Source organism: Budorcas taxicolor, chromosome 9 (genome assembly GCF_023091745.1).
Source record: "Budorcas taxicolor isolate Tak-1 chromosome 9, Takin1.1, whole genome shotgun sequence".
NCBI lineage: Eukaryota > Metazoa > Chordata > Mammalia > Artiodactyla > Bovidae > Budorcas > Budorcas taxicolor.
The window spans coordinates 36,485,567-36,498,237 of NC_068918.1; positions in this window are offsets into that span (position 1 = coordinate 36,485,567).

The following is a 12,671-nucleotide window of genomic DNA, read 5'->3' on the forward strand; positions in this document are numbered from 1 at the left end:
CTGTGCTCCCAGCAACCACACAAAGCCCACACAGCAACCAAGACAGAGCACGACCGAAATAAATACACAAATTTAAAAGAAGAAAGAAAAATAAGGGCATATTGGTATGAGGATGGGAATGATCCAGAAGAGAAGGGTGAACTGCTGGAGTGACGACCTTGAGCAGATGAGTCAAAGTCAATTAAGCACAATCATGAGTTAAGGTGAGAAGGCAGAGTATACAGGAGTGTTGTTGCTCACAAACGAGAGATGTGATGGGAGCATATGAACGTTCTCTCACAATTACTTCTGTGTTCTCAGTGAGCAAGGAAGCAGTCATGCGGAGGAGGGGGAAGAAGTAGTGGGGTTGTGTAAAGTACATTACTTCCTCCGTATGTGCATCTGTAAATGGGACAATATGATACTGTCTGAACGAGTCTGGATGAGCTACTGAGCTGGGCGTGAAGTCAACGGATAGTCGGGCGGTTCCACTGTCTCCCAGCTACACACAGGCAGTGCTTCCGAGCAGACACAATGGCACCTGTCTGCCTGGTGCCACTGAAGGCCTTCAGGAAGCACCCACTGGCTTGTCAGCGGGCTTCACAATGGCTCTGGGAGAAATTCATTTCTTTGTGCCTATAAGACTGTGTGGTATTAAATATTAACATACAGAGTACCCCAAGGAGCAGTCACACCTTAAGTTACTACCAGCTAATGGTACAACAGGGGTTAATTATCAGATAGCTTTCTAACCATGAATGTCAACTGAGAACAAAGCCAGGCAGAGATGGGATATAGACTTCTGGCTCAAATCATGTGGCAGAGGGAGGAAAAGAATTTCTAGTCAAGTTTTCCAGAAATGAAATCAATTTTAGATGAGGAAGAAGGAGTACAAACATAACAGGATGAACCTAAGAGCCGCTGTCAAACCTCTCCATCTTCACATTTGCGTAAGCCTGGCACCATCCCTCGGTATTAACAGATCGGCTATTATTCAATACCTTGGTTGCACCCAGCTTTTCTCACTTAAAAAAATAAAAAACCCTATAGTGACCTCCATGGATCCACTCTGTATGTTTGCTTTGAAGTGCCTAGCAAACAGCACTTTACCATCTCTAAATATTCAGCCCAGATGGAAAGAAGAAAGCAGTGATATACTGGAAGTGTACCCTGGAAGTGCAATATCACCGTGCATTTAAATTTAATCTCTATTAAAAACTAGCCTCGATTTAATCCCAGCCTAATTGTTTCCAGCCCTAAATTCCTTTGATTCATTTATTGTCGGTAACAGAGCAGTAAGATAAAGAACCAGCTGCTTTCTTGTGTTAAAAATGCTTTGTGCAAGGCACTCAGAATCGGTGCTCTGGGACAACCCAGAGGGATAGGGTGAGGAGGGAGGTAGGGGGCGGTTCAGGATGGGGGGCGGAACACATGTATATCTTTGGTCGATTCATGTTGATATATGGCAGAAACCATCACAATATTGTAAAGTAATTATCCTCCAATTAAATAAATTAATTTTAAAAATTCACAATTTAAAAAACTCCAAAAAACAAAAATGCTTTGTGGCTTTGTATACAACATATGTATATGCAAAAATAAATGGAGCACCTTGTTCACAAAGAATAAAGAATTTCAAGATTAAGACAGTAGAGCATTTATACCAAGTGTGGCACTTTCATAGCCTGGGGCTGTCTGTGACTGTATAGGACGCAGGCCCATGAAGCTGGCACAGGCCAAGAATGGTCCCTCTGACTTGAAGGAAATGGGGTGATCACTTTGTGATTTTTCTGTGCTAAATTTCGTGGTCAGGAAGAACTGAGAAGTAGCCTGAAGGGGAAAAGGTGGGTCTCTGGCTTAAAATGCACTCATAAACACTCTCACCCCAGTCACCAAGGCCAGTTCCTAGAGGCTGCAGGCCCCAGTTACACAGCTTATGTCACTTCGGTGTTTGGAAGCTTCCCAACCTCTCGGGGCAGGATGTGAGGCAGAGCTAGACTTTCTAACCTGATCTGACCTTTGTGCAAATATGAAAAGGGGCCAGTGGGATTTTCCCTGGCTCTGTACCCTCAGGAACTCACAGTGCTGACATGTATCTACCATAAAGAATAGTATGATGCACTCAGCATTCAGAGGTGGAAGAATTTTCTCTTTCCTTCAACAGAGGAACAGAAGGAAATTTGTTTGCTCTCTGCTCATCTGAGTAAGCTTCAGATGTCGTACTGTTACACTGCATAGAACCAGAAGGACAGAATTGATTTGACAAAGTAGTTACAAAGTGAAATTCCTCAACTAAGCTGGCAAGAGCCATAAAAAAACAGACTGCTTGGACACTGTATTAAATATAAGAGCCATATACATACAACACTATGTACTTGAGTCCCCTGGTTTGACCAGAGGCTAAATACGTGTGCCATTGGCTCGCACTTTCAAACTAGGTTCCACGTTCCATTATGTTGCCTGTGGTAATCAAAGAAATAAATCTTCAGAAATGGTGTTCCCAAGTTAATATTATTTTTAGTGAAAGACATTGTTTTTGTGAAATTTTACACAATTTTGAGAAGTCAATGGACCTAATTCCATGATTTTTCTTCAATCTATCAAAAGTTAATATAAAGATCAATAAAATGCAAATATCAACATCGTATGGACCTATTATAGTAAAATACAGGTTTAATTTGATATAACTATGTTTCAAGTTCAAAAGTCTTACAGGAATGAAAAGATGTAGCAAGAATGAAATAGTAGTTACTTCAGCACTTGGTCACTGCACTATGAGTATTTCCATCATTTTAATGCTGGATTGTACATTTGCATATGATATCAGCATGGTTTCAACATAATGAAGTTTTATTATTATGCTAAATTTGACTAGCTTTAAAACCTGTTAGCTATTAAAGATTGACAGGGAACTTTTTTTGCCCCTCAGAACAGATAATTTGTGTTCTGAACTATAATTTTTCCCTGTACTCCCTTTCAATTCAAGCCTTGGTGATCTTAATAAACATAATTTTATTTATAGGATTCCAAAAATATTTATTTCTACATAATTTTATAGTAGAACTTTTACCTTCACTTGACTTAACACCAGATATTTTAGGTCATCGAACTTGAGATTACCTCTCTTATAAATTTATCTCCCAAATTATTTAATTACAAATAATATCTTACCTCTATTTAATGCTTTATAGTTCACAACACATGCATGTACACAAGGTCTCATTTGCTTGTTCCTTTGAAGAATTCCACTTTATGATAAAGATTAGAGAGGTTGCAATCAAACTCATAAGTTATTGCACAGCAAAGGAAACCAGAAACAAAATGAAGAGAGAACTTAGAGAATATTTTCAAATGATGTGACGAGCAAGGGTTTAATTTCCAAAATATACAAACAGCTCACACAACTGAGTAACAAAAAAAAAAAACAACCCAATCCAGAAAGATGGGCAGAAATAGACATTTTTCCAAAGAAGACATACAGATGGCCAATAACCACATACAAAGATACTCAGCATTCTTAATTGTTAGAGAAATGCAAATCAAAATTACAATGAGGTGTCACCTCACACTCATCAGAATCACCGTCATCAAAAAATCTACAAATAATAAATGCTAGAGAGAATGTGAAGAAAAGGGAGCCCTCCTCCACTGTTGGTGGGTATGTAAATCGGTATAGCCACTATGGAGAACAGTATGGAGGTTCCTTAAAAAACTGAAAACAGCGCTACCATATGACCCTGCAATGCCACTCCTGGGCACACATCTGGAGAAAACTCCAATTTGAAAAAATACATGCAACCCGATGCTCACAGCAGCACTATTCACGATAGCCAATTCATGGAAGCTACCTAAATGTCCATCAACAGGTGGATAAAGAAAATGTGGAATATACATATATACAATGGAATATTACTCATAAAGAATGATTAATGCAATCTGTAGCAACATGATGGATTTAGAGATTATCATACTAAGTGGAGTAAGTTAGAAAGACAGACAGTTACTATCTGATATTACTTATATGTAGAATCTAAAATATGATACCAATGAACTTATCTTTTGAAACAGAAACAGACTCACAAACATAGAAAACAACCTTATAGTTACCAAAGGGGAAGGGGGGTGGGGGAGGGATAAACTGGGAGCCTAAGATTAGCAGATACAAATTATTATATATTAAGTAAATGAACAACAAGGTCCTACTGTACAGCACAGGGAACTATATTCAATATCCTATAATAAACCATAATGGAGAAGAGTTTTAAAAGCAGGCTAAAAAAAGATTAGAGAGGCTGAATCACAGGGAATGGTGACACTCAACTCAAGCCAGTTCCTCCAAATCAGTGTCCTTGTGTTTTCCATGCTACACTGGCCACAGTGCTACTAAGTGACCTGAGAGAAGTAAAACGCCCCCAATTGGAACTGAAAGAAAACTCAAAGCCAAAATGCCAGTTACACACCTGCTGAATTATTTAGTGACAGTATGGGGAACATCATCCAAACGTGAACCTTCTTCTAAATCATCAGCGACTACCTTGAGCTCAAATGTGGTCTGCGAGCAAAAAAAGTGCAATTAAACGTAACTCTGTTAAAATGGCTATAACTTTATATAATAAGAAAACATGGCCAAGCTTCTTTGATGCTGTTTAAATAAATTCTTTAAACTCTGAATCCGTCCAGTTTCATTTCATGAAATTTTACTGAGAAGGGTTTCTTATCTCAGGCCATCTCCCCTACTTATATTCCAGGTAAACTAATTCAGTGTTCCTTGCGGTGCTATTTCTCTCTCTTTCCTAAGATGGGACAAAATCTCATGTACAATGAAACTCTGTAAACTGAAGTTTTTTCAAATGGTAGCTAGCAAGGTCCCCAAGTCAGAGAGGATATTATTTGATGTGAAGTAAGTTGGGGTTTCTGAAGATCACGGAATATATCTGAAGTGGGAAATAACTCAGTTCATCTGAGATAAAAGTTTAGCTGATACACAAGCATAATGTCTATTTTTCTGAGAAAAGGAATTCTGTTTTTATACTCCCCTACTAGTCTACATCTTGCTTACCATTTGGGAACCAGTGCCTGGCATATGGCAGCTGCTTTGTAAATATTTGCTGAGTACAAGGAAAGTAATTGCATCTGTTCTTGAATCTGTATCTGAATTTTGACAGTGAATCCCCCTTTTAATTTGACTTGATGCAATGCTATCAATGATTTTGTCATGAAACAAAATGTAAGATTTGCAATAACGTCATTTTTTCTGTATGTCATTTTCTCTGTATGTCATTTTCTCTGTATGAGACAGAACTGGTATTCCTCTAAATGACTTTCAAAGTCACATTTTTCTTCCCAATATCGTTGAGGAGAGTTGAATAGCACTTGTTCAGGATGTAGTTATTGGTTTTCAGGTTCCAAGATCTTTCTTTGGACTGAAAAACTGCATGCAGATTTAGCTTAGACACTTCTGTGCTGGTAGCAGGCAACACTGTTCCCTATAAGGAATTCCATTTAAAATAATAAATAATATAACCAGTCTCTGTACTTTATTTTTTTAAAAAACGTGTAACTGTGACCTCAACTAAAGCCAATCTCCATACTCTTACTATAATTATATTTTTCTGTGAAAAGTTACCCTGGTCTAGTGCTTAGTATATAGCAAGTGCTCATTATTATTTTTTTTTTGAAAAAAATTAATAAAATATATAGCAAGTGTAAACTGAAGAGACATTGATCAGACATGTGGAAAACACCTTTCCTTTAACTTGTCAATTGATTTCATCCTTCTCTCACCTCCTCTTCCCAGTAATGGCAAAATATACTTGACCCTACTACTTAAAGACTCTTGAGAGTCCCTTGGACTGCAAGGAGATCCAACCAGTCCATTCTGAAGGAGATCAGCCCTGGGATTTCTTTGGAAGGAATGATGCTAAAGCTGAAGCTCCAGTACTTTGGCCACCTCATGCGAAGAGTTGACTCATTGGAAAAGACTCTGATGCTGGGAGGGATTGGGGGTAGGATGAGAAGGGGATGACAGAGGATGAGATGTCTGGATGGCATCACTGACTCGATGGATGTGAATCTGAGTGAACTCCGGGAGTTGGTGATGGACAGGGAGGCCTGGCGTGCTGCGATTCATGGGGTCGCAAAGAGTTGGACACGACTGAGTGACTGAACTGAACTGAACCACTTAAAACCCCTGGACTGCAAGGAGATCAAACCAGTCAATCTTAAGGGAGATCAACCCTGAATATTCACTGGAAGAACTGATGCTGAAGCTCAAGAACTTGGGCAAATTCTGGTGGATGGTGAGGGACAGGGAGGCTTGGCATGCTATAGTCCATGGGGTTGGAAAGAGTCACACACAACTGGACAACTGAACAACAACAACCACTTAAAAAGTAACGTCTTCCCATCTTAAACAACCATTTAAAATGAACTCATTAGTCTTTCTGAGTTTCTCTTCTTGCTCCAGGAGGTGCAGGGGCAAATTTATAAGATATCAGGGCACAGCAGGAGGGCTGCTTCATTCTCTTCGTGTCCTATGAGTCCTCCTTGGATTGATGGCAATGCTGCTTGGCAACTTGGCCTCTGGGATGGGGGCCCCCAGTGTCCTCCAGTTGCCTTTGACATTGAGTTCTCTGCGCTCCCCCACTACTGCTACTTCCTGACCACAGGCATTTGCCACCATTCAGACCATTTAATGTTTCTAACGGAATGAGCATCTCAGGGTTAACCTCACTTTTTCTCACCTTCCAAACCTAACTTTTCCACCTAATAAAATAAATATTTTATTATGTTTTATATATGCATATATGTTCCTGTTCCAGCATAAATCAACTAGATGGTAAGTGGGCGGGGGGGAGGAAGGTAGTGCTGGGGAGAGTGAGGGTGGGCAGGAAGAGAAGGATCACTATTATAGTGGGGAGGTCATCATAGTTCGAATAAAGTCATTTTCAATCTAGTAGAATATTAAGTGTTATTTTATTTATTAATATTTCATTAGAAAGATAGCATGATTATTTATTTTGCTATATCCACCATTCATAGCAATTTAGGTTGTAAAATACCATTTTAAAAATATTCAGTAGTTCTTCTATTGGAAGATAATACTTGAAAGCAAATGAAACTATTCTATCAGCTAACATAGGTACCATGGAGACATGAAAGATAAATTAGACACACCTTTACCCACCAGAAACTTACAAAATGGAAGGAAAAGCAAGGCTTGTACATAAACATATAAAATGAAGCAAGTAATAAAAGCCACAATAGAGGTACCAACTGTTCTGGGGAACCCACTTCTGTAACATCACTTTAAAACACATGGTAACACATGCTAACATGTTAAGCCATTAATAATTTCAGTGCTAAATGCCAAGGTATTTCAATGACTTCATCATATGGCATCTTATAATGGTCATTAATACTAACATTTTCTACTAGATATTTTCCTACTCAACATCAATTATGTAGGTATTAGAAATGTTATTTATTCATTAAACAGTCATATGATATCATCTACAAGATTTCCTGACTCATGTTAGAATGTTCTGTTGCCCCCAGGTGCCATTTTCTGAGCTTATATTCATTCCACTTCTCTTCAGATAATTTAAAGTGGTATAGTTGATATAAAAATGATTAAGAAATCCCTAAGTTGTAGAATGCAGTAAAACTGCATAAGAATAGTTTTGTATATGGCATATAAACCAAAATGATGTTCTGTTGGGAAATGTGCTAACCAAGGAGTTCCACTCCTCCCCTACTCTAAAGAGACTCATTGCCTGCAAAATCTATCTTTTCAAATCATGACCTTTTTTTTCCTATGTAAGTGTGTGAGGTTTTCTGTAGTTTTCAAGCCAAACATCACTGTCATCATTTTCTGCGGTCCTAAATTTTACCAAATATGCTTGTTCTTGGACTAAAAAAATATTATATCATTTTTTATGCCAAATGATAAAGCTGCTGGTATGTGGCTCATAAATATTTTATTAGGTTTTATATATGCATCAGCTAGTGAGGCGTCTTATTTTCATGAATTTATTACAACAATTTAAGTAGTCATAATAATAAAAATTTGCATTTAAATAATTCTTTTCTCTTGGGAACTCTGAGTGCTTTTGCACATCAATTAACGCCAGATGACAGCATCATTATTCTCAACTTTATTTTATTATTCCATCTTTATAATATGTTGCTTTGGGTTTTTGTTTCTAGCCAATGTCAATTACTGGGCTGGCTGTTATCAGGCCTTCAAAACCAGGCTTTTTTGAGGATTAATTACATAACAGAATGATAGTGCTCAGTAGAAATTCTATGACTGAAAGCTTAGCTTTCACTAGATACAGATCAAAAGTCATTCCCTGGCTTTACTTTCAATCAAAATCTTATCTATACATTCAAAGTACACATTAAGAATTGCTATAAGCTGGTTTTCTATCATTAACAACTTTTCCTTTCTAATCACCAAATTAATTATTCATATAAAAAGTTACTTATACACTAAAAACAGGTTTTTTTAGAAGTATCATCCTCAGGGTTGTAGCATTTCTCTTCTCTAGAAGTAAAGGTACTTACCATGGGATTCATAGACAGGCTTCAAAGGGTCTGTCATTTTCTAGAAATTCCCAAAAGGGAAAGAACAAAACACAAGAGAGGTCTTGGCAGTGGCTGTTGCCAGATTTTTGAAACTGCGCTTGTGGGAGACCTGTCTGGGAGGGATCCATTTCTGTTCTAAGGATCCAACACAGGCCAGGCCTTGAGGCTTCTTTGGGATTTGACTGTGATTTTGATATTTCTCTGATTCTCTTTTCACACTTAAAAAAAAAATCACTATTCTTTTATGCTTAGTTACTTATAATAAATTCTTCTTTTGGAAGTAACTTTCTGAGAGATTAGGAGATCCTATTAAATGCTTCATCTATGGCCTTTGTTATTTTAATATTTAAAAGAAATAATTCACAAATGCAACTCTGCTGTTTTAGAAGGAAAGTTATGTAAGGAAAAACAGACAGAGGGAGTATCAAGGGTTCTAGTTTCTGCCTAGAGTCGCTGTGTGCACATTTCTGTCAATGCCCACACAGTGAATTACTGTAACTTAGTTTGCTAAGTGCCTAGTTACTAGAATCTGTTCTAGTACATATTTTATGACTTTGCTTCTGAAGCCAATATCTTATTGCTGGCTACTCTGAGGAAATCCCAAACCACCAGATATTTTAGCATGAGTCAAAGTCTTGCAATCTACAGATTTTGTTTGAAAGCTCTAGGTCTTGTATATGCTATGTTTCAGTTATTAAGGCAGGCCAATGACACTGAAGATGAAACTATATCTGCATTTCATATGTTCACAGAATAGTTCAACCATTTCATCAGGAAATTTTGATGGGAATTCTAATCATTCTTATTGACTGTGTGCCATGTGCAGGGCACTGTAAGTGGGGTAAAAAGGTGTACAATTAAGCTACCAAAAGATGGATGCCACACTCATTTTCTCTGGTATTTTCAGCCACGCCGCATGACAGGCATGTGGATCTTAGTTCCCCAGCCAGGGATGGAACCCAAGCCTCTGGTGTGAGAAGTGCAGAGTCTTAAACACTGGACCCCCAGGGAAGTCTGAGGCATTTTTAAAAACTTTAATTCTAAAGATTAGAATTTCCAAATAATTCTGTCAACTAAGAATTACGTTTGAAGTTTTAGAAACAAGCAATTTAGGCTCAGAAAATTTTAATAAATGATCTGAATTTACTCAGTTTTCTAAATGTAAAACCATGATTCAAATCCAGCTGCTAATTCCAAATACCATACTCTTATAATTCACTGTTCTGTTAAAGTACTGGGTCACTTTTTTGAGTTTCAGTTAGGTTTTGTTTCTTTTAAGGGTTGAACCCTTCGGGTAAAAGCTCATTGTTCAATGAACAAAGTATAATTCAACTTTTTAGGGAGCTCCTCCCAGAATGGAGTATTAGAAATATTTAGCCACTGTTTTAGACTGTGGGCCTTTGGGTTGCAACAGTGATATGAAAGATTATACCCTTTTGCTTTGTTATTTCCTGTTTTTTATCTAGCCAAGATATAAAACATTTGTTCAGTGTATAACCTGAAAAAAATTAACCAAGTGAGTCAATGTGAAAAGCAGAAAACACACCTGGCTAAAATCCAAAATCATTATTGCAAAATTCAGACTTAAATTGAGGAAAGTAGAGAAAACCACTAGGCCATTCAGGTATGACCTAAATCAAATCCCTTACAGTTATACAGTGAAAGTGACAAATAAGATTCAAGGAATTAGATCTGATAGACAGAGAACTATGGAAGGAGGTTCATAACATTGTACAGGAGGCATTGAACAAAACCATCCCAAGAAAAAGATATGCAAAAAGGCAAAACGGTTGTCTGAGGAGGCCTTACAAATTGCTGAAAAAAGAAGAGAAGCAAAAGGCAAAGTAGAAAAGGAAAGATATACCAATTTGAATGCAGAGATCCAAAGATAGCAAGGAGAGATAAGAAAGTCTTCCTCAGTGACCAATGCAAAGAAATAGAGGAAAACAATAGAATGGGAAGGACTAGAGATCTCTTCAAGAAAATTAGAGATATTAAGGGAACATTTCTTGCAAAGGTAGGCACAATAAAGCACAGAAGTAGAAGAGATGAAGAAGAGGTGGCAAGAATATACAGAAGAACTGTACAAAAAAGATCTTAATGACCCAGATAACCATGATGGTGTGATCACTCACCTAGAGGCAGACATCCTGCAGTGTGAAGTCAAGTGGGCCTTAGGAAGCATCACTACCAACAAAGCTAGTGGAGGTGATGGAATTCCAGCTGAGTTATTTCAAATCCTAAAAGATGATGCTGTTAAAGTACTGCACTTAATATGCCAACAAATTTGGAAAACTTAGATCTGGTTTACTGGTCAGAGGACTGGAAAAGGTCAGTTTTCATTCCAATCCAAAAGAAGGGTAATGCCAAAGAATGTTCAAATTACTGTACAACTGTACTCATTTCACATGCTAAGCAAGGTCATGCTCAAAATCCTCCAAGCTAGGCTTCAACAGTACATGAACCAAGAACTTCTGGATGTACAAGTTGGATTTAGAAAAGGCAGAGGAACCAGAGATCAAATTGCCAAGATCCGTTGGATCATAGAAAAAGCAAGAGAGTTCCAGAAAAACATCTAATTCTGCTTCACTGATTATGCTAAAGCCTTTGACTGTGTGGATCACAACAAACTGTGGAAAATTCTGAAAGAGATTGGAATACCAGACCACCTTGCCTACCTCCTGAGAAACCTGTACGTAGGTCAAGAAGCAATAGTTAGAACCGAACATGGAACAACAGACTGGTTCAAATTGGGAAAGGAGTTCATCAAGGCTGTATACTGTCACCCTGCTTATTTAACTTATATGTCGAGCAAGCACATCATGAGAAATGCCGGGTTGGATGAAGCACAAGCTGGAATCAAGACTGCCGGGAGAAATATCAGTAACCTCAGATATGCAGATGACCCTAATCAGAGAAAGCAAAGAGGAACTAAAGAGCTTCTTGATGAAGGTGAAAGAGGAGAGTGAAAAAGCTGGCTTAAAACTCAACATTAAAAAAACTAAGGCCATGGCATATGGTCCCATCACTTCATGGCACACAGATGGGGAAACAATGGAAACAGTGACAGACTTTACTTTCTTGGGCTCCAAAATCATTCCAGATGGTGACTGCAGCCATGAAATTAAAAGACGCTTGGTCCTTGGAAGAAAGGCTATGACAAACCTAGACAGCATAATTAAAAGCAGAGACATGACTTGGCTGACACTGGTCCATGTAGTCAGTCCTGTATAGATATGAGAGTTGGGCCATAAAGAAGGCTGAGTGCTGAAGAATTGATGCTTTTGAGTTGTGGTGTGGAGAAGACTCTTGAGAGTCCCTTGAACTGCAAGGAGATCCAACCAGTCAATCATAAAGGAAATCAGCCCTGAATATTCACAGGAAGGACTATCGCTGAAGCTGAAGCTCCAATACTTTGGCCAACTCATGAGAAGAGCCTACTCAATGGAAAAGACTCTGATGCTGGGAAAAACAGCATGCTGGAGAAGGGGACAACAGAGGATGAGATGGTAGGATGGCATCACCAATTCAATGGACATGAGTTTGAACAAACTCTGGGAGATAGAGCAGGACAGGGAAGCCTGGCATGCTGCAGTCCATGAGGTCACAAAGAGTCAGGACTGAGGGACTGAACAACAGCAATGCAAGATGTTAACAGCAGGGGAAACTGAGCAAAGGAGAAAGGGGTATATAAGAGCTTTCTGCACTATCAGCTTAATCGTCTGTGAACCTAAAACTGCTCTAACAAAACCAAGTCTATTATTTTTTTAAAAAGGAAAATAAATTTAAAAAACAGTGAGGTTGGTTTTCAAACTGGTCAATGAAAGAGTTAATGTAATATTTAATGAGCTTAAGTACAGAAAGAATCTAATCAAAAGGGAACCATCCTACACTGCTGGCGGGAATGTAAATTGGTGCAGCCATTACAGAAAAAGCAGTATAGAGGTTTCTCAAGAAGCTTAGGAGAAGGCAGTAGCAACCCACTCCAGTACTCTTGCCTGGAAAATCCCATGGACGGAGGAGCCTGGTGGGCTGCAGTCCATGGGGTCGCTAAGAGTCAGACATGACTGAGTGTCTTCACTTTCACTTTTCACTTTCATGCA